Source organism: Ovis aries, chromosome 17 (assembly GCF_016772045.2).
Source record: "Ovis aries strain OAR_USU_Benz2616 breed Rambouillet chromosome 17, ARS-UI_Ramb_v3.0, whole genome shotgun sequence".
NCBI lineage: Eukaryota > Metazoa > Chordata > Mammalia > Artiodactyla > Bovidae > Ovis > Ovis aries.
In genome coordinates, this window is record NC_056070.1 from 28,599,640 (window position 1) to 28,619,789 (window position 20,150).

Genomic DNA, 20,150 nt, shown 5'->3' on the forward strand with positions numbered 1-20,150 from the left:
GGAAATTCTGCAATAGCTTAAGGATGAGTGGCATCTAAATGTACTTCCTAAATACAGACTGGCCAACCCTTGATGCTATTCTCCATTACACAAGCTGAAGGGAATAGCTTCACATAAAATTTGAATAGCAGAAGAAACTGCTGAAATAAAAATTGTACAAGCAGGAGTCATGAAATTCTCCAAGCAAGAGAGCGAGTTGCTATATTCTGATATATGTTTTAGTCATCAATAGACCTGACTTCAAATCCTGTCCCTGCCATTTATCAGCTATCTAACCTTGGACAAGATACTGGACCTCTCTAAGTCTCAAATCCTCACCTGGAAGATGCAGGTCATACCTGTCTTTGATATGAGGAAATTCTTTCAAGAGCCATACACTTAGGGGTCCAGGAGTAATTTAAAGGTAGACAGAGGCCAATCCAACTCAAACAATCTTAGGGAATTTTACAGTCATGTACACTGACTAGCATCACAGAGACTGTACAGAGGCAGCTTCTACCTGGCTTCATTGATGGACAATCTGACCCAAACAGGAAAAGACTTACAAAGAAGCCAGTTGTTTCCACAATAGGATTAAATATCCCATTCCAGATGTATCAATGGGAACTACATTCTCCACTACCAGAAAACACCTTATATAGGATGTTTCCTTCCTAATGATGTATTTTTCCTGCCTTTAGCCAATTTCCCATCCATCTACAGCTTCCCCGGTGGCTCAGCTGTAAAGAATGCCTGCAACGCAGGAAACACAAGAGACACGGTTCAATCCCTGGGCTGGGAAGATCTGCTGGAGTAGAAAATGGCAACCTACTCCAGGATTCTTTCCTGGAGAATCCCATGGACAGAGGAGCCTGGCAGGCTACAGTTCATAAGGTCGCAGAGAGTGGAATACAACTGAAGTGACTTAGCACGCACTCATCTACACCAACAGCCTGACCCTAAGCCAATGTTTTGGGGGTTTTTCCTCACTATTTTCACCCTCTCATTTATTTTTTGTTTGTTTATTCATTTAGTTTGGTTGCACTAGGTCTTTGTTGCTGTGCAGGCTTTCTCTAGTTGCAGAGAATGGGTGCTACTCTCTCTTGCTGCATTCTGCAGCCTTTCTCACTGAGGTGGCTTCTCTTGTGCAGCACAGGCTCGAGGCACACCAGCTTCAGTAGTTGCGGTATGTAGGCTCAGTAGTTGTAGCTCATGGGCTTAGTTTCTCTGCAGCATGTGAGATCTTCCCAGACCAGAGGTCGAACCCATGTCCCTGTACTGGCAAGTAGATTCCCACCAGGGAATGTACTGCACCACCAGGGAAGCCCAACATCCTCTCTTTTAACCAAGGCAAGTTCTAGGTGAAAAATACATCTGTATCCTACTCATTCCTTGTAATATACCACAGCCCAGAGCTAGCCTGCCTTTCACAGCCTGAAGACTACTCAGGATTTCTGTTCATTTCTGATATTTCATTCTCATGACTGAGACATTCTCATGACTGACTATCTACCTTAGAGACATTTTCAGAGACAACTACCCTATCAGATTGTTGTCAGTACCAAAGAAAAAAATATATATATAAAATTCCTATCACAGAATAAATACTGAATAAATGCCATTTATTAGATTCAAGTTCAAATCCTGGCATCACTTACAAACTATCAGAGGAATTTCTTTATCTGTAAGTTATGCAAATAATAACTACTTTAAAGAGACATTACGAGGATTAAATAATAAAAAAGAGTAACAGATCTGAGCATGTCATTCACTTACAAAGGAGCTCTATCAACATGAATTTCCTTCTTTCTAATTTCACTCCTCCAAAAAAGCACCATGCCATGGGATTCTGGAAAGAGTGAAATAGAAATGAACACTTGGTATGAGGGGGCGCTTAGGGGTCAAACTGTCTGGGTTCAAACCACAACTGTCGCAGCTCTGTAACTTTGAGTGAGTCAATTTCATCATCTATAAAAGGGGATAACAACAGTATCTACCTCACATGGGTAGCTGTAGGTTTTAAACCAGATGATACACATAAAATGCTTAGAATAGAATCTGGCTCCTCATAAGTGCTCAATAAATGTTAGCTAGTATTGCTATTTAATATTTTGTTTAACAACTTCTCTGTAGTCTTCAGACCATGGCAACAACAACAACAAAAAGGATCAGCAGCATGCAGGGCCCCTAGAGGAGAAAGGTCCCCTGTGCTCTTTTCAATTGTTATGGGCGAGAGGATTGTCCACTGCGGTGTTCTTAGATTCACCTGCTTTCAGAGCTGAATGTAATCACTCTCTGTGTTAGGTCCCTAGGACTGCCATAACAGAGAAATACAACTAGAACTGCTTAAAACAATAGAAATTTATTCTCCTGTAGTTCTAGAGGCTAGAAGTCAAAATCAAGATGTTGGAAAGACCATGATCTCTTTGAAGGATCTAGAGATATGTTCTTCAGGCCGCTGGCTATCCTTAATGTCCCTTGGTGTGTAGACTCATCACTCCAGTTTCTGCCTCTGAATTCACATGGCCCTCTCCCTGTGACTTCACATGGTTCCCTTCTCCATGGGTTTCTGCCTATATCTTCTTTGGCTGTGTGGCTTGTGGGATCTTAGTCCCCTGACTAGGGATCAAACCCATGCCCTCCTGCATTGGGAGTGTAGAGTCTTAACCACTGGACACCAGGGAAGTGCCCCGCCCCTACCTCTTCTTATGAAGATGACCTAATTGACCACTTCTTACCTTGATTACCTCTACGAAGACTCTATTTCCAAATTAGGTCACATTCTGAGTACGAGAGACTAGGTGTTCAACATATCCTTTTGGGTGGGGCGGTGCAATTCAAACCATAACACTCAAAATACATATTTGGACACAAATCTCATACTTCTTAAATAGAACTTTTCAATACATCCCTCCAAAGCTCTGAATATTACATAAAAATAAGACTAAATCATCCTGCTACCATGAAAAGGACACTTGGTAGCATGGACTTTGAAGGTTTGTTTTAATCATCCAAGCTGCTTTTGCTGTTAAAACAGAAAAAAAATTGTTGAAAAAGTTTCTGTATTTTAAAAATAACACTAACTTTAAGGCAAACATAATTACTAAATAACTGGTTATACAAAGCCGCCAGAAAAAAATCATCTCCAAAACTTGATATGGAGATCACAACCTAAGCTGTGTGTTTGTGTGTATGTATATACATATATGTATATGTACACACTTGCTCAGAGTGAACATGCACACATATGCACATACATTATTTGCCTCTGTGTCCTTGGAAAAGATGGAAATAATCTGAAATCAAGCAAAGCAGATGGCTGAGTGGGCCTTGTGAGTCTCATATATCCCAAGGAAGTTAAGACGACGTTGCAACATTTTTTAAGAAAAAAAAAAAATTCTGAGTTTTCAAGTTTCTACACTTTGTCTTATCTATTTCTATGCAGCTTAGAATATTCATTTTTGAGATCTTCAGTGGTTAGAACTCTGAGGAAGACTTATAGTCTAAATGAAATAGTGCAAGAACCTTTCTTCAGGATAACTGTCCTTGTAAAGCAGAAATACATAGGCTTGCTAACATAGCATATGGGTGTGCCTTATATTACACTCCAGTTATGTTTCTGAAAGAGTTCTATAAAAGTTAAAGAAAAGTAATCTTTATAATATATCATTTAGTTAGGATTTAAGGATGGTCTTTATAGACATTAGATGGACAAAGAACTATTTCTCAATAATCCCTCCCCCTTCCTCAAATACTGCCCCCAAAGCTGGCTTAAAACTCAACATTCAAAAAACTAAGATCACAGCACCCAGTCCCATCACTTCATGGCAAATATATGCATGCCTATGTGTTAGTTGCTCAGTCTTGTCCAACTCTTTGCCACCTCATAGACTGTAGCCCACCAGGCTCCTCTGTCCATGGAATATTCCAGGAAAGAATACTGGAGTGGGTAGACATTTCCTTCTTCAGTGGATCTTCCCAGTCCAGGGATCAAACCCAGGTATCCCACATTGCAGGCAAATTCTTTACAATCTGAGCTACCAGGGAAGTCCATGGCAAATAGATGGGGGGGAAAAAGGAAAACAGTGACAGATTTTATTGTCTTGGGATCCAAAATCACTACAAATAATGACTGCAGCCATGAAATTAAGAGATGCTTGCTCCTTGGAAGAAAAGTTATGACAAACCTAGATAGTATATTAAGAAGAAGAGACATCACTTTGCCAACCAACATCTGTATAGTCAAAGCTATGGTTTTCCAGTAGTCATGTATAAATGTGAGAGTTGGACCATAAAGTAGGCTGAGCATCAAAAAATTGATGCTTTCAAATTGTGGTGCTGGAGAAGACTCTTGAGAGTCCCTTGGACAATAAGGAGATCAAACTAGTTAATCCTAAAGGAAATCAACCTGAATATTCATTGGAAGGACTAGTATTGAAGCTGAAGCTCCAATAGTTTGGCCATCTAATGCAAAGAGCCAACTCATTGGAAAAGACCCTGATGCTGGGAAAGACTGATGGCAGAAGGAGAAGGAAGCAACAGAGAATGAGATTGTTGGATGGTATCATCGATTCAAGGGACATGAATTTGAGCAAACTCTGGGAGATAGTGAAGAACAGAGAAGCCTGGCATGATGAGGTCTATGGGATCACAGAGTCGGACATGACTGAGTGACTGAACAACATACACACTTGAAAACAATTAGCATGATCATCATTCAGTTAAAAGGAAAAGAAAAAAGACCTGGTTCTGAATTTTCAGTGCTCGGCATTGAAATAGCAGTACCACAGGAAGATCCTCAGCTGACAATAAAGGATTCAACGCTCCACATCAGCAAAGTAGGAGGTAACTCTAATCACAAACTACCTAAGAAAGGTAGTCCTATGTTCAGCATAAGTGCTCACTGTTCTGAAAAGAATTTTACTTTAAACTCACATAAACCAAGGAAATTTCTTTGATATTTCTACTATATAAAGGTAAATATAATTGTTATTCCTTACATGGAGAACTGCCTTGTATGTGTTAGAAGGACTGCACCATATGGGTAACATATTAACAGAATAAGCCTCACCTCTCTTGAAAACATATACACAACAAACACCATGAATTTTCCTAACATATCATTTTCCAGTGGTTTCTGACTGGCCTTTTTATAACCTTCTCTCCAAGCCTGTAAGAACTTTGAATACCTTTGGTCACCCAACTCGATTTCTGCTCCCTTAAATATTTTCTGCATGGAATTCTGGAACCCCAATCCAGTTCTATCTCTGTCCCTAGCATCCTTTGTGATCTAGCTTGCATTTTCTCCTTGATGTTTTCTTCGGCATTCATACCTCCACACCATGCTTGATAATGTTCCCACTTTATGAATAATAATGGCGTTTATTATCTCTCATTTGACTTGTCTTAAATTCTTCCTCATAGTTATCTTTTCCCAACTCTTAACCAATTTGATCATTTTTGAGGGTAACAATTTATCATTTTCCATTATGCCCACCCGGTGCCTAAAATAAAGTCTGTCTTCATGCCATTTGAGGGTGAATTGACTGTCATGCACAGAGTTTGTGCACAGAACTGCACTGGATACCATGCAAACTATTACCAAGGCTCTATCTCAAGTGTAATCTACTGGGGAGAAGGGGAAGACCCAAGTACACACAAAAGGCAGACTATGATAGGACTATAAAGAGGCTACGAGCAATTGGAGGGCCAGGTCAGTCAAAGCAGACAGGATGGTTTGTAGTAGTAAGGATCAGGAGGGCCTTTATGGAGAAGGTGGCTTTTGGAATGGACCATGAGAAGGGATGAAAATTTTAATAGGCAGTAGAGGAAGCCATTGGAGAAGCAGGGACCAGACGGGACATGAGATCCCTAGGTGAATACTCCCATTTTGGTAGGAAGTGAGCTAAGAGCAGTAGTAAACAGGAGGTGATAAACCAAAGGCTGGTTTGCATAGGAAATGGTATAAGGAGTCTCCAAGACTGGCTGAGAATGTGCAAAGCAGTAAGTCAGAATGCTCTGCCTTCTCTATTTGCAAACTAGCAGGGTTAGGGAAGAGATGTTTGTTTTGATTGGTAATACTGGGTTGTTAACACTGGTAATACTGTTGTAATACTGGAATTACACTGTCTGAAATCCCTAAATTATTTGAGAAATAAAGCCTGCATTAACCAAACTCAAAAGCTTGCACTGTTTTCCACAAAGCCATCAGTCAGTTCAGTTCAGTTCAGTCACTTAGTCGTATCCGACTATTTGCGACCCCATGAATTGCAGCACACCAGGCCTTCCTGTCCATCACCAACTCCCAGAGTTCACTCAGACTCACGTCCATCGAGTCTGTGATGCCATCCAGCCATCTCAACCTCTGTTGTCCCCTTCTCCTCCTGCCCCCAATCCCTCCCAGCATCAGAGTCTTTTCCAAGGAGTCAACTCTTTGCATGAGGTGGCCAAAGTACTGGAGTTTCAGCTTTAGCATCATTCCTTCCAAAGAAATCCCAGGGCTGATCTCCTTCAGAATGGACTGGTTGGATCTCCTTGCTGTCCAAGGGACTCTCAAGAGTCTTCTCCAACACCACAGTTCAAGAGCATCAATTCTTTGGCACTTAGCCTTCTTCACAGTCCAACTCTCACATCCATACATGACCACAGGAAAAACCATAGCCTTGACTAGACGGACCTTAATCAGCAAAGTAATGTCTTTGCCATAAATGAGAACAAATCAGGACAGAGGCAACTGGGCTTCCTACCAAACATGAGCGAATTTCACCTGACTCTCTCTCAAGGGGGGAAAAAAAGAGGATAAACTTTTAGCTATCCACATGTGCCAAGAGGAAAGATTAGCTGTAACTGTGTAAATCTGTCCATTCAGTGCCTCATGCATCCCTGCATGTAGTTAGATCATTGATTGATACTTTTCTCACCTTTGTAATGATGGCTCATTTCTAGGAGGAATCCATAACATATCAAGTTGAAAGAAATTTCCTCTCCACAAAGACAAACAGTTTCCATTCCATGTTTCATATTACAAATAACAACTCATTATATTCATCATGGTTCAAGCATACTTAGAGGAAGAGAAAAAAATTTAAATGTTTTACTTTTTGTGTGTATATTTAATCACAAAAAGAAGAAACAAGCAACAGTGAAGGTTTATAGGAAGAGCTCAAAATTTTCCTCAAACTAGCTAGTTGGTGCAAAAGTCATTGCGGTTTGCACTGTTGAACTTTGTTGTTTGATATTGAAATACATTCTTCAATAAACATGGTTATATTATATGTCATTTTGATGCACATTTTTGCTTTATGCTTTTTGTAATGACTTATTACTTGCTGTTTATTTTATATGTGTTTTAGGCTAGGGAAACGATGTTAGACAAAGAGCCAATTCAAGCGATTTTCTTATTCAAGTTCAAAAAGCATCATAAAGCAGTGGAGACAACTCATAACAGCAACAATGCATTTGGCCCAGGAACTGCTAGCAAAGGTACAGTTCAGTGGTAGTTTCTGAAGTTTTGCAAAGATGACAAGAGCCTTGAAGATGAGGAGCGCAGTGGGCCCCATCGGAAGTTGACAACAACTAGTTGAGAGCAATCATCAAAGCTGATCCTTTTACAACAACACAAGGAGTTGCCCAACAACACAAGGAGTTGCCCAACAACTCAACATCAACCACTCTATGGTCACTAGGCATTGGAAGCAAATCGGAAAGGTGAAAAAGCGTGGTAAGTGGGTAACTCATGAGCTGATTGCAAGTCAAAAAAAAAAATGTCATTTTGAAGTATCATCTCTTATCCCATGCAACAGCAATGAGCCATTTCTCAATTGGATTGTGACATGAGATGAAAAATGGATTTTATATGACAACTGGTGATGATCAGCTCAGTGGTTAGACCAAGAAGAAGTTCCAAAGCCAAACTTGTACCAACAAAAAGTCATAGTCACTGTTTGGTGGTCTGTTGCCTGTCTGAACCACTACAGCTTTCAGAATCCCAGTGAAACCATTACATCCAGGAAGTTTGCTCAGAAAATCAATGAGATGCAATGAAAACTGCCACCCCAGCAGCCAGCTTTGGTCAATAGAAAGGGCCCAATTCTCCACAACACTTGACTGTGGCATCATACAACCAACCCTTCAGGAGTTGAATGAATTGGGCTACGAAGTTTTGCCTCATCTGCCGTGTTTACCTGACCTCTAGTGAGCTGACTGCCACTTCTTCAAGCACCTCAACAACTTTTTTTTTTCACTTTTATTTTTTATTTTTTTATTTTTTTAATTTTAAAATCTTTAATTCTTACATGCGTTCCCAAACATGAACCCCCCTCCCACCTCCCTCCCCATAACATCTCTCTGGGTCATCCCCATGCACCAGCCCCAAGCATGTTGTATCTTGTGTCAGACATAGACTGACGATTCAATTCTTACATGATAGTATACATGTTAGAACTTTTTGCAGGGAAAATGCTTCCACAACCAGCAGGAGGCAGAATATGTTTTCCAAGAGTTTGTTGAATCCTGAAGCATGGATTTTTTAAGCTATAGAAATTAACAAACTTATTTCTCATTGGCAAGAATGTGTTGGTTATAATGGTCCTTATTTTGATTAATAAAGATATATTTGAGCCTAGTTATAATGATTTAAAATTCACAATATGAAACCACAATTACTTTTTCACCAACCTAATACATGTATCTCAAACTAGATTTTTAGATTTCTAAAAACAATATAGAAAGCCTTATATTAATAATGGGAAAATCATCTCTTGGGTCATAATATGCATTCTTCTAGGGGCTTCCATCATGGCTCAGAGGTAAAGAATCTGCCTGCCAGTGTAGGAGATGTGGGTTCAATCCCTAGGTCTGGAAGATCCCCTAGAGGAGGAAATGGCAACCCACTCCAGTATTCTTATCTGGGAAATCCCATGGACAGAGGACCCTGGCAGGCTACAGTCCATGGGGTCTCAAATAAGTCAGATACAACTTAGCGACTAAACAACAAAAATGCATTATTCTACTGGACAGGAATGCTTCTCAGCATATTTTTCTATGCTTGCTTTAGTCTGATTCCAAGTGTGTCCTCTATTACTCAGGAGACTTTTATTTCTTTTGAATGTTTTGCTCTTTTGAATTTTTTCTGATATTCAACCTAAACCTTTCTTTTCCCTTAGCCTACTTCAGAATATGTTCTAAAGATGCCAAGTCACAGAGGACTATATTCTAATTGCTGAGATTTGAAGTTGTTGTTGATTTGAGTTTTCTTTCTTTTTTTTTTTAATCCATTAGCCACATTCTCTTTTAGCCGCAGAGGAACAGATGTTGAGTTTCTAATAAGAAAAAGCATGAATCTCATAGGAAAACAGTATCTCCTGGTTCTAAAAGCAATATCAGAACAGAGAAAAGATTCTAATATTTGACTAAATTTTGCTTAGGAAATGAAAACCTATGGTCTCTTCTGTGTACATTTGCTTATGTTTTAGTCTAAAATAAGCCAGCAAGGCCTTCTTAATTTTGAAACGTATGTCCTCCCCTCAGCAAAATGAACTGTGCTTCATTCCAACCCTTGGAATTTCTTTTCTGTGATTAGTTTACCATGCTGGTAAGCCTGAACTTTCTACTTACTATATAGAGAGTAGGGTGGAATATAGAAGCACATAATCGTTCCTAAGTCATAAGAAAGTATTCTCAGTTCATGCCATACCAAAGAAAAATAAAGTTTAAAGTGCAATCAGGTACTTTGATAGAAAACCTCAGTTCTTTGATTACTTCTGAAGGGGTATATGCATTAATGTCAAATCATCACTTGATGTAAAAGCCAGATTTTGGGATAAAAAGCAGCTTTTATAGAACATTAAAATCAGATAGACACACGGTTAAATGCCTTTGTGCTTTGTAACTCTGGTCCCCCGGTGTGTCTTCTGATGAATATGGGAATAATTGAGAACCACATCTTGAAATTGACTAGAAATTCGCTAGAATTATGGATATTAGAGCATTTCAAGACAGTGGAGTCTGGATCAGAGGTAGGGGTCAGAAAACCCATGTTTAAAGCCCTTAATATCTGATCTGTATTTTCTTCCTCTTTACTTACCTTCACAAATAACACGATATCTTCCACAGAGCTAATATTCAAAAAATGTTTTATTTTTTTATACCACAAAGAATGAGACATAAGGAAGTAGAGACATCTGACACAAACAACTGTTTGGAAAAATGTTGCTATGTAGGGGAGTGATAACCGAGTATAAGGCCAAGGAAATGGGGACTTTCCAGGTTAGGGATGGGAGACAGCTTGAAATGGAAAGAAATCAACTAGGATTTGCATATGACAGGAAAGAGGAGCAAAATGGTTTGTACTATTTTCTGGGAGTTAAATGTTACCTTCAGTTAACTACTGATACAATACCCTATGCCTGACTGATAGCAATGTGCTGTGTGATAGGGACCATGGTTAATAAAAAGAAATGAGTCCACCCTGGGAATCTGGCTTTAATTTGATAGCTATGCATTAGGGCAGGCTTCCCAGGTGTTGCCAGTGGTAAAGAACCTGCCTGCCAATGCAGGGGATTTAAAAGACATAGGTTCAATCCCTGGGTTGGGAAGCTCCCCTGGAGGAGAGCATGGCAACCCACTCCAGTATTCTTGCCTGGAGAATCCCATGGATAGAGGAACCTGGCAGGCTACAGTCCCTAGGGTCACAAAGAGTCAGACACAACTAAAGCAACTTAGCAATCGTATGTTCATCAGATGGCAGCAGAGCTAAGAAAAGGGCTCTAGAAGCAAGGTGGTCCTTGCAGGGTAATGAATCTGTTAACATACTCTTCAAAACTATTAGAGGAAATGTGACCCTTCCTCCCCAGGACCTCAGTGCTAAAAACTAGCTTAGAGATCCCAAAGACTCCAGACTTTGGGACATACTCTGATAACATGGCCAGACTTTGAGATCTGGAGGGAAAGAAGGAATTATGAAGCTCAGTGAATGTGAAGGAACGGCTAGGAGAGAGGAAAGTTGTAGCTATTATGTTGAAGCATTGTTTAAAAGAATGAGGCTGGACCATTACTATTATAAACAACAGACTGATTCCTCTGGAGTACTCACTGCCACAATCATTCCAAAAGAATGTTGGCATACAAGAAGAATCAAATGTATTCTGTGTAAACCTGGAAAGTTAATAGCAGGACAGGGAGACAGATTCTGCTCAGTATTAGGAAGATATCCACACACACAAAAAGAAATAATTATGTCCTTGAAGTGCTGAAACATGGGAATAAATATATAATTAAAGTATTTAATAAATCTTAGACTATTGTTTTCCATAGACAAGTTATGTGACTCACCTCTACACCTTTGTTCATGAAGATTAATTCCCTACTCTTCAACACAACTTTGTTACTTAAATAGCAATAATAGCTGATGCTCTTTGTGTGTCAGGCACTATTCTAAATGCATTATGTGTATTGAGTCACTTAATCCTCATGAAAATCCTATTATTCTTGTACAATTATTATCCCCATTCTATAGATAAATAAATTCAGGAAATCGAGAGGCTGACTTTCCTGAGAGTAGGTGGCAGAGCCTGGATTCAAACCAAGCATTATGTTTGTAGTGTCCATTCTCTGAAAGCAGGACTAGCCTATTCCCTGTACTCTCCTACCCTTACCTAATCTCTTCTCCCTGACAACAGTGGTTCTTAAATAAATGCTGTTTCAGAATTGGAGAGTATGTTAAAATACTTACTACTAAGCCCCACTCCCAACTTTCTGATTTAGAAGGTCTGGGGTAAGGCCTGAGATTCTCTGCATTTCTAACACATTTATAGGTGCTGCTGCTGCTGCTGTTGATTCTGCTGCCCTGGGAACTTCACTTTCAGAACCGCTAGTCAAGAAAATCATAGTTTCTGGAATGTTCAACTAATCGGATGCTCAGTCACTCAGTCATGTTTGACTCTTTGTAACCCTATGGACTGTAGCACACCAGGCTCCTCTGTCCACGGAATTTTCCAGGCAAGGATACTGAAGTGAGTTGCCATTTCCTACTCTGGTGATGTTCCCAACCCAGGAATCGAACTTACATCTTTTGTGTCTCCTGCATTGGCAGATGGGTTCTTTACCACTAGCACCACCTGGGAAGCCCATTCACCTAATCTCGGATAAATATATATTATATATATATATATATATATATAAATATATATAGTAAAGTAAACTTCCAGATGTTCAAGCTCAAAACTTTTTAGAAAAAGCAGAGGAACGAGAGATCAAATGGCCAACACCTGTTGGATCATCGAAAAAGAAAGAGAGTTCCAAAGAATCATCTATATCTGCTTTATTGACTATGCCAAAGCCTTTCATGATATGGATCACAACAAACTGTGGAAAATTCTGAAAGAGATGGGAATACCAGACCACCTAACCTGCCTCTTGAGAAATCTGTATGCAGGTCAGGAAGCAACAGCTAGAACTGGACATGGAACAACAGACTGGTTCCAAAAAGGGAAAGGATGACGTCAAGGCTGTATATTGTAACCCTGCTTATTTAACTTATATGCAGAGTACATCATGAGAAATGCTGGGCCAATGAAGCACAAGCTGGAATCAAGATTGCTGGGAGAAATATCAATAACCTCAGATATGCAGATGACACAACCCTTAAGACAGAAAGTGAAGAAGAACTAAAGAGCCTCTTGATGAAAGTGAAAGAGAGGAGTGAAGAAGTTGGCTTAAAGCTCAACATTCAGAGAACTAGGATCATGGCATCCAGTCCCATCACTTCATGGCAAATAAATGGGGAAACAATAGAAACAGTGACAGACTTTATTTTCTTGGGCTCCAAAATCACTGCAGATGGTGATTGCGGCCATGAAATTAAAAGATGCTTACTCCTTGGAAGAAAAGTTATGACCAACCTAGACAGTATATTCAAAAGCAGAGACATTACTTTGCCAACAAAGGTCCATCTAGTCAAGGATATGGTTTTTCCAGTGGTCATGCATGGATATGAGAGTTGGACTATAAAGAAAGCTGAGTGACAAAGAATTGATGCTTTTGAACTGTGGTGTTGGAGAAGACTCTTGACAGTCCCATTGACTGCAAGGAGATCCAAGAAGTCCATCCTAAAGGAAATCAGTCCTGAGTATTCATTGGAAGGACTGATGCTGAAGCTGAAACTCCAATACTTGGGCTACCTGATGCAAAAAACTGACTCATTTGAAAAGACTCTGATGCTGGGAAAAATTGAGGGCAGGAGGAGAAGGGAATGACAGAGGATGAGATGGCTGGATGGCATCACTGACTCGATGGACATGAGTTTGAGTGAACTCCAGGAGTTGGTGAAGGACAGGGAAGCCTGGTGTGCTGCAGTCCACGGGGTCACAAAGAGCTGGGCACGACTGAGCTACTGAACTGAACTGAAATATCCATCCATCCATAGTAAATAGTATCCATCAGGGCAAAGGCTGTACATTATCACAGAAGTGCAACATTAGGCCACCTAAAAAGCAAAGTTCATTTATCTCTTTATACAACCACCTGCTGCTGCTGCTGCTGCTGCTAAGTCGCTTCAGTCGTGTCCGATTCTGTGCGACCCCATAGACAGCAGCCCACCAGGCTCCGCCATCCCTGGGATTCTCCAGGCAAGAATACTGGAGTAGGTTGCCATTTCCTTCTCCAATGCATGAAAGTAAAAAGCGCAAGTGAAGTCGTTCAGTTCTGTCCAACTCTTAGCGATCCCAGGGACCGCAGCCTACCAGGCTCCTCCATCCATGGATTTTCCAGGCAAGAGTACTAGAGTGGGGTGTCATTGCCTTCTCCGTACAACCACCTAGGGCAGCTCAATCAGGATTGTCATTCAGGATACAGCATACCCCCAGAATTATGTTGCTTTGCCTGCCATTCCTTCAGTTCAGTTCAGTTCAGTCACTCAGTCTTGTCCTACTCTTTGCGACCCCATGAATCGCAGCACTCTGGGCCTCCCTGTCCATCACCAACTCCCGGAGTTCACTCAGACTCACGTCCATCGAGTCAGTGATGCCATCAAGCCATCTCATCCTCTGTTGTCCCCTTCTCCTCCTGCCCCCAATCCCTCCCAGAATCAGAATCTTTTCCAGTGAGTCAACTCTTCGCATGAGGTGGCCAAAGTACTGGAGTTTCAGCTTTAGCATCATTCCTTCCGAAGAAATCCCAGGGCTGATCTCCTTCAGAATGGACTCGTTGGATCTCCTTGCAGTCCAAGGGACTCTCAAGAGTTTTCTCCAACACCACAGTTCAAAAACATCATTTGTTGGTGCTCAGCTTTCTTCACAGTCCAACTCTCACATCCATAGATGACCACAGGAAAAACCATAGCCCTGACTAGATGGACCTTTGCTGGCAAAGTAATGTCTCTGCTTTTCAATATGCCATCTAGGTTGGTCATAACTTTTCTTCCAAGGAGTAAGCATCTTTTAATTTCATGGCTGCAGTCACCATCTGCAGTGATTTTGGAGCCCAAAAAAAATAGTCTGCCACTGTTTCCACTGTTTCCCCATCTATTTCCCATAAAGTGATGGGACCAGATGCCATGATCTTCGTTTTCTGAATGTTGAGCTTTAAGCCAACTTGTTCACTCTCCACTTTCACTTTCATCAAGAGGCTTTTTAGTTCCTCTTCACTTTCTGCCTTAAGGGTGGTATCATCTGCATATCTGAGGTTATTGATATTTCTCCCAGCAATCTTGATTCCAGCTTCTGCTTCATCTGGCCCAGCGTTTCTCATGATGTACTCTGCATAGAAGTTAAATAAGCAGGGTGACAATATACAGACTTGACGTCATCCTTTTCCTATTTGGAACCAGTCTGTTGTTCCATGTCCAGTTCTAACTGTTGCTTCCTGACCTGCCATTCCTTATGACATTTATTTTCATCATAGTCAAAGCTGAGACTCTGCTACATGTAGGTTCCATCGGGAGGGCATGGAAGGTATACCCAGCACATTAGGTATACCAAACACTCCTAGGTCCAGACCCAGAAGTGACACATGTCATTTCTACTCACATTCCAATTGCAAGCAGTGAGTCACCTGGCTACAATAATCAGAAGAGATTTAGAAGGTATTGCATATACTCAAAAATGGAACATGGGGAAAAGAAGTTTGGATGTTAATATGCAGTCTCTGCTACTGAAATACTTCCTATGGTTCTCCTTTGTGCCTGACTTGCCAGCAGTGCTGGATAGTGCATACACATTTTATATTCTCATAAGGTCCAGAGCAGTCAGGATTCTCACACTGGAGAGACTCAAATAAACTGATCAGTCAAATTACCCAGAGTAAGATATTTAACTTACCTATAATTATTTAATTACTAAAGTATGCTAATGATAGCTGTCCCATCAATCTTGAAGACATACTGTAAAAATGTTAATAGCTCTTGATGTCAGGCAGTTCACTAAGCATTTTACTTAAACTGTTCATTTAATCATCACCCTAACTCTACTGCAAGGAAGGAAACCTCATTTTTCAGGTGAGAAAAGAAACCATATATAGAACAAGCGACTGATCCCAATCACACAGCTATTGTGTAGAACTGCGTTTTGGATACATATAAGTGTGACTTCAAGTCTACACTTTTATCTACTACTGACTCTTCAAGAATATAAACATGAAACGATAAATTATTTAATGTATGAATTGAACCACCTTCCAAAGATTAGAAAGTTGTTCATGGCATTAATATTTAGTTCGATGATATTTCCTAAGAGGTTATTGCATAGAGTGAAAGGAGTCTGATTTGGGGACATCTAACCTGCTAGTTCTCACACTTGGGCATGTGCCAATATTATATGGAAAACTTCCCCTGAAAAGACCACTATCTGGACCCACACCAGACCAATAAATCAGTATCTCTGAGATGAGGAACAGGCATCCATATACTAATACATGTTTTAACAGCATAGAACTAACCAACAGAACATATTCAACTAATTAAGGGGTGACTCTGCTGACCCACCCCTTCATGGTTCTCGGCCTTGTCATGGAGAAGTGGCTTGAATAACTCAATAAGCCATTCTATGCAGGGCTACCCAAGACAAGCGGGTCATAGTGAAGAGCTCTGACAGAACACAGGCCACTAGAGGAGGAAATGGCAAACCACTCTAGTATTCTTGCCCCGAGAATCCCATGAACAATATGAAAAGGCACTGGAAGATGAGCCCTCCTCATTCGGATGGTGTCCAGTACGCTACTGCAGAAGAACAGAGGTCAATTACTAACATCTTCAGAAAGAATGAAGAGGCTGGGACAAAGCAGAATGATGCTCAGTTTTGGATATGTCTGGTGGTGAAATTAAAGCCTGATGCTGTAAGAACAATATTGCACAGGAACCTGAAATATTAGATTCAAGATTAGATCTTGTAGGCAGAGTGCCTAAATAACTAAGGATAGAGGTTCAGAGGTGATGACCAAAACCATCCAGGTGAAAAAGAAATGCAAGAAGGCAAAGTCATTCTCTAAGGAGGCCTTACATACAACTGAGAAAAGAAGAGAAGTGAAAGGCAAGAGAGAAAGGGAAAGATATACCTAACTGAATGCAGAGTTCCAGAGAATAGCAAGGAGAGATAAGAAAGCCTTCCTAAATGAACAGTGCAGAGAAGTAGAGGAAAACAATAGAATGGGAAAGACCAGAAATTGCTTTGAGAAAATTGGAGCTATCAAGGAAATATTTCCTGCAAGGATGGGCAAAATAAAGAACAAAAACAGCAAAGACTAAACAGAAGCAAAAGAGAATAAGAAGAGGTGGCAAGAATACATAGAAGAACTATACACAAAAAGGTCTTAATGACCTGGATAACCATGATGATGTGGTCATGCACCTGGAGACAGGCATCCTGGAGTGTAAAGCCAAGTGGGCCTTAAGAAGCATTACTGAAAACAAATCTAACAGAGGTGACGGAATTCCAGCTGAGCTATTCCAAATCCTCAAAGCTGACGCTGTTAAAATATTGCACTCAATATGTCAGCAAATTTGGAAAACTCAGCAGTGGCCACAGCACTGGAAAAGGTCAGTTTTCATTTCAATCCCAAGGAAGAACAGTGTGAAAGAATGTTCAAACTACAATTGTGCTCATTTTGCATGCTAGTAAGGTGATGCTCAAAATCCTTCAACCTAGGCTTCAACAGTATAATAACGGAGAACTTCCAGATGTACAAATTGGGTTTAGAAAAAGCAGAAGAACCAGAAATCAAATCAACATTCATGGGATTATAGAGAAAGCAAGGGAAATCCAGAAAAACATCTACTTCTGCTTCATTGACTATGCTAAAGCCTTTGACTGTGCGGATCACAACAAACGGTGGAAAATTCTTACATTTCTTAAAGATATGGGAATACCTTACCTGGCTCCTGAGAAACCTGTATGCAGGTCAAGAAGCAATGGTTAGAACCTTACATGGAACAACTGACTGGTTCAAAATTGGGAAAAGAGCATGACAAGGCTGTGTATGTTGTCACCCTGTTTATTTAACTTGTATGCAGAGTACATCATGCGAAATGTACAGCTGAATGAATCACAAGCTGGAATCAAGATTGTCAGGAGAAATATCAATAACTTCAGATACGGAGAAGGAAATGGCAACCCACTCCAATATTCTTGCCTGGAAAACCCCATGGACGGAGGAACCTGGTAGGCTACAGTCTATGGGGTCACAAAGAGTCGGACAGGACTGAGCAACTTCACTTTCACTTTCACTTTCTTTCACTTCAGATACGCAGATGATACCACTCTAATGCCAGAAAGTGAAGAGGAGCAAAAGAGCTTCTTGATGAGGGTGAAAGAGGAGAGTGAAAAAGCTGGCTTAAAACTCACATTCAAAAATCTATGATCATGGCATCCAGTCCCATCACTTCATGGCAAATAGGAGGGGAAAAATTGGAAGCAGTGATAGATTTTTTTCCTTGGCTCCACAGTCACTGCAGACAGTAACTGTGGCTATGAAATTAAAAGACGTTTGCTCCTTGGAAGGAAAGCTATGATAAACCTGCTGCTGCTAAGTTGCTTCAATCGTGTCCAACTCTGTGTGACCCCATAGACAGCAACCCACCAGGTTCCTCTGTCCCTGGGATCTCCAGGCAAGAATACTGGAGTGGGTTGCCATTTCCTTCTGCATGATAAATCTAGGCAGCACATTAAAAAGCAGACACATTACTTTGTCAACAAAGATACATATAGCAAAAGCTATGGTTTTTCCAGTAGTCATGTCTGGATGTGAGAGTTGGACTTCTTTATAGAAGCCTAACACCAAAGCATTGATACTTTCAAATTGTGGTGCTGGAGAAGACTCTTGAGAGTCCCCTGGACAGCAAGGAGATCAAACCAGTCAATCCTAAAGGAAATCAACCCTGAATATTCATTGGAAGGACTGATGCTGAAGATAAAAACTCCAATACTTTGGCCACCTGATACAAAGAGCCAACTCATTGGAAAAGACCCTGACGCTAGGAAAGATAGAAAGCAATAGGAGAAGACGGCAGAGGATGAGATGGCTAAGATAGCATCACTGACTCAACGGACATGAATTTGAGCGAACTCTGGGAGACTGGAGGACAGGGAAGCCTGGCATGCTTCAGTCCATGGGGTGACAAAGAGTCGGACATGACTTGGCATGACAACAACTGCTGACTCAGGAAGCAGGTAGCTGGTATAGGCCTAGATGCCAAGCCACCTTCTGTAGGTAAACGTTAAATTCTTACTCTCATTAAACTCAGATATGTTATTAAATGTCTTCAACATTTCCATAAACCCAGATACTTTTCAGCATACATTCTGCCGTTTAGTTTTCTGTTAATGACTGATACTCTATAAACTTGTCTCCACGCTGTGACACACAACTCATAGGAAATTCTTTTAGTAATATATTTTTTCCCACATTTAAAAAATTTTTGTTTTACATCAGAGTATAGCCAGTTAACAGTTTTGTGATACTTTGGGGTGGACAGAGAAGGGAATCAGCCATACACCTATATGTACCCATTTTCCCCCAAACACCCCTCCCATCCAGGCTGCCACATAACACTGAGCATAGTTCCATGTGCTATACAGTAGGTCCTTGTTGGTTATCCATTTTATTTTACTTTTTTTCTCTTTTGGAGAATCATTTATTTAATGAGTACAACCAAACCAATTAACTTCCAGACCTGCTCTTTCATTTTGGATGTTTAGCAGAGCTGGTTTTGATTTAACATATTATCTGTAGTTTTGAAAATTCCACAAATTCCCTGTTACTCTGGAATAGGGCGTTTCTCATTGTTGATTCCTGTGACTGGTGGTTTTAAAACATTGTTCAGTCACTCAGTCATCTCCGACTCTTCGCAGTTTTAAATCATGGATGAAAGTTATTTGACTCTCTTCCTCTTAAGAGGCAGGGTGTATGTCTACCTCTCTTGAATCTGGGTCAGCTATTGTTGCTTCGGTCAATAGAATATGGCAAAATGATGGAGTGAACTTTTGAAGTTTGATCATGAAAGGCCATGCTGCTTTGCCCTTGCTCATGAAAACGCATGGTCTTGGCACTCTGAGCTCCCCTGTAAGAAGTCTATCAGTTAAGAGGCACCATGCTATAAGGGTGCCCAGGCCATATACAGAGCATCTTGCCAGCTATCCCAGTTTAGTTCAGTCTTTGAATCACATACGGGGGGCTTCTCTGGTGGCTCAGATGGTAACGAATCTGCCTGCAATGCAGTAGTCCTGGGTTTGATCCCTGGATCAGGAAGATACCCTGGAGAAGGGAATGGCTACCCACTCTAGAATTCTTGTCTGGAGAATCCCATGGACAGAGGAGCCTGGTGAGCTACAGTCCACAGGACTGCAGAGTTGGACACAACTGGGTGACTAACATTCCCAGATATTGGATATGTGAATGAAGAAGGCTTCAAATATGGCATGCCCGGTCTTTCAAACCTTCTACATAGAGGCTCCAAACTTGGTGGAGCAGATGCAAACATCCCCAATTTGCCCTGTCTGAATTCCTGACCCACAGAATCTCTGGGTATAATCAAACAGTGGTTGCCAATTCAATTGCCACCCCCGCTGGCATAGAATTTGGAGTATACATTATCATGCTTTAAATATAGCATGCTTTAAATATAAATGTGCATGTCTGAAAATGCCCAGATGGACACGAAGATGGACCTTACTCTGAATTCCTCA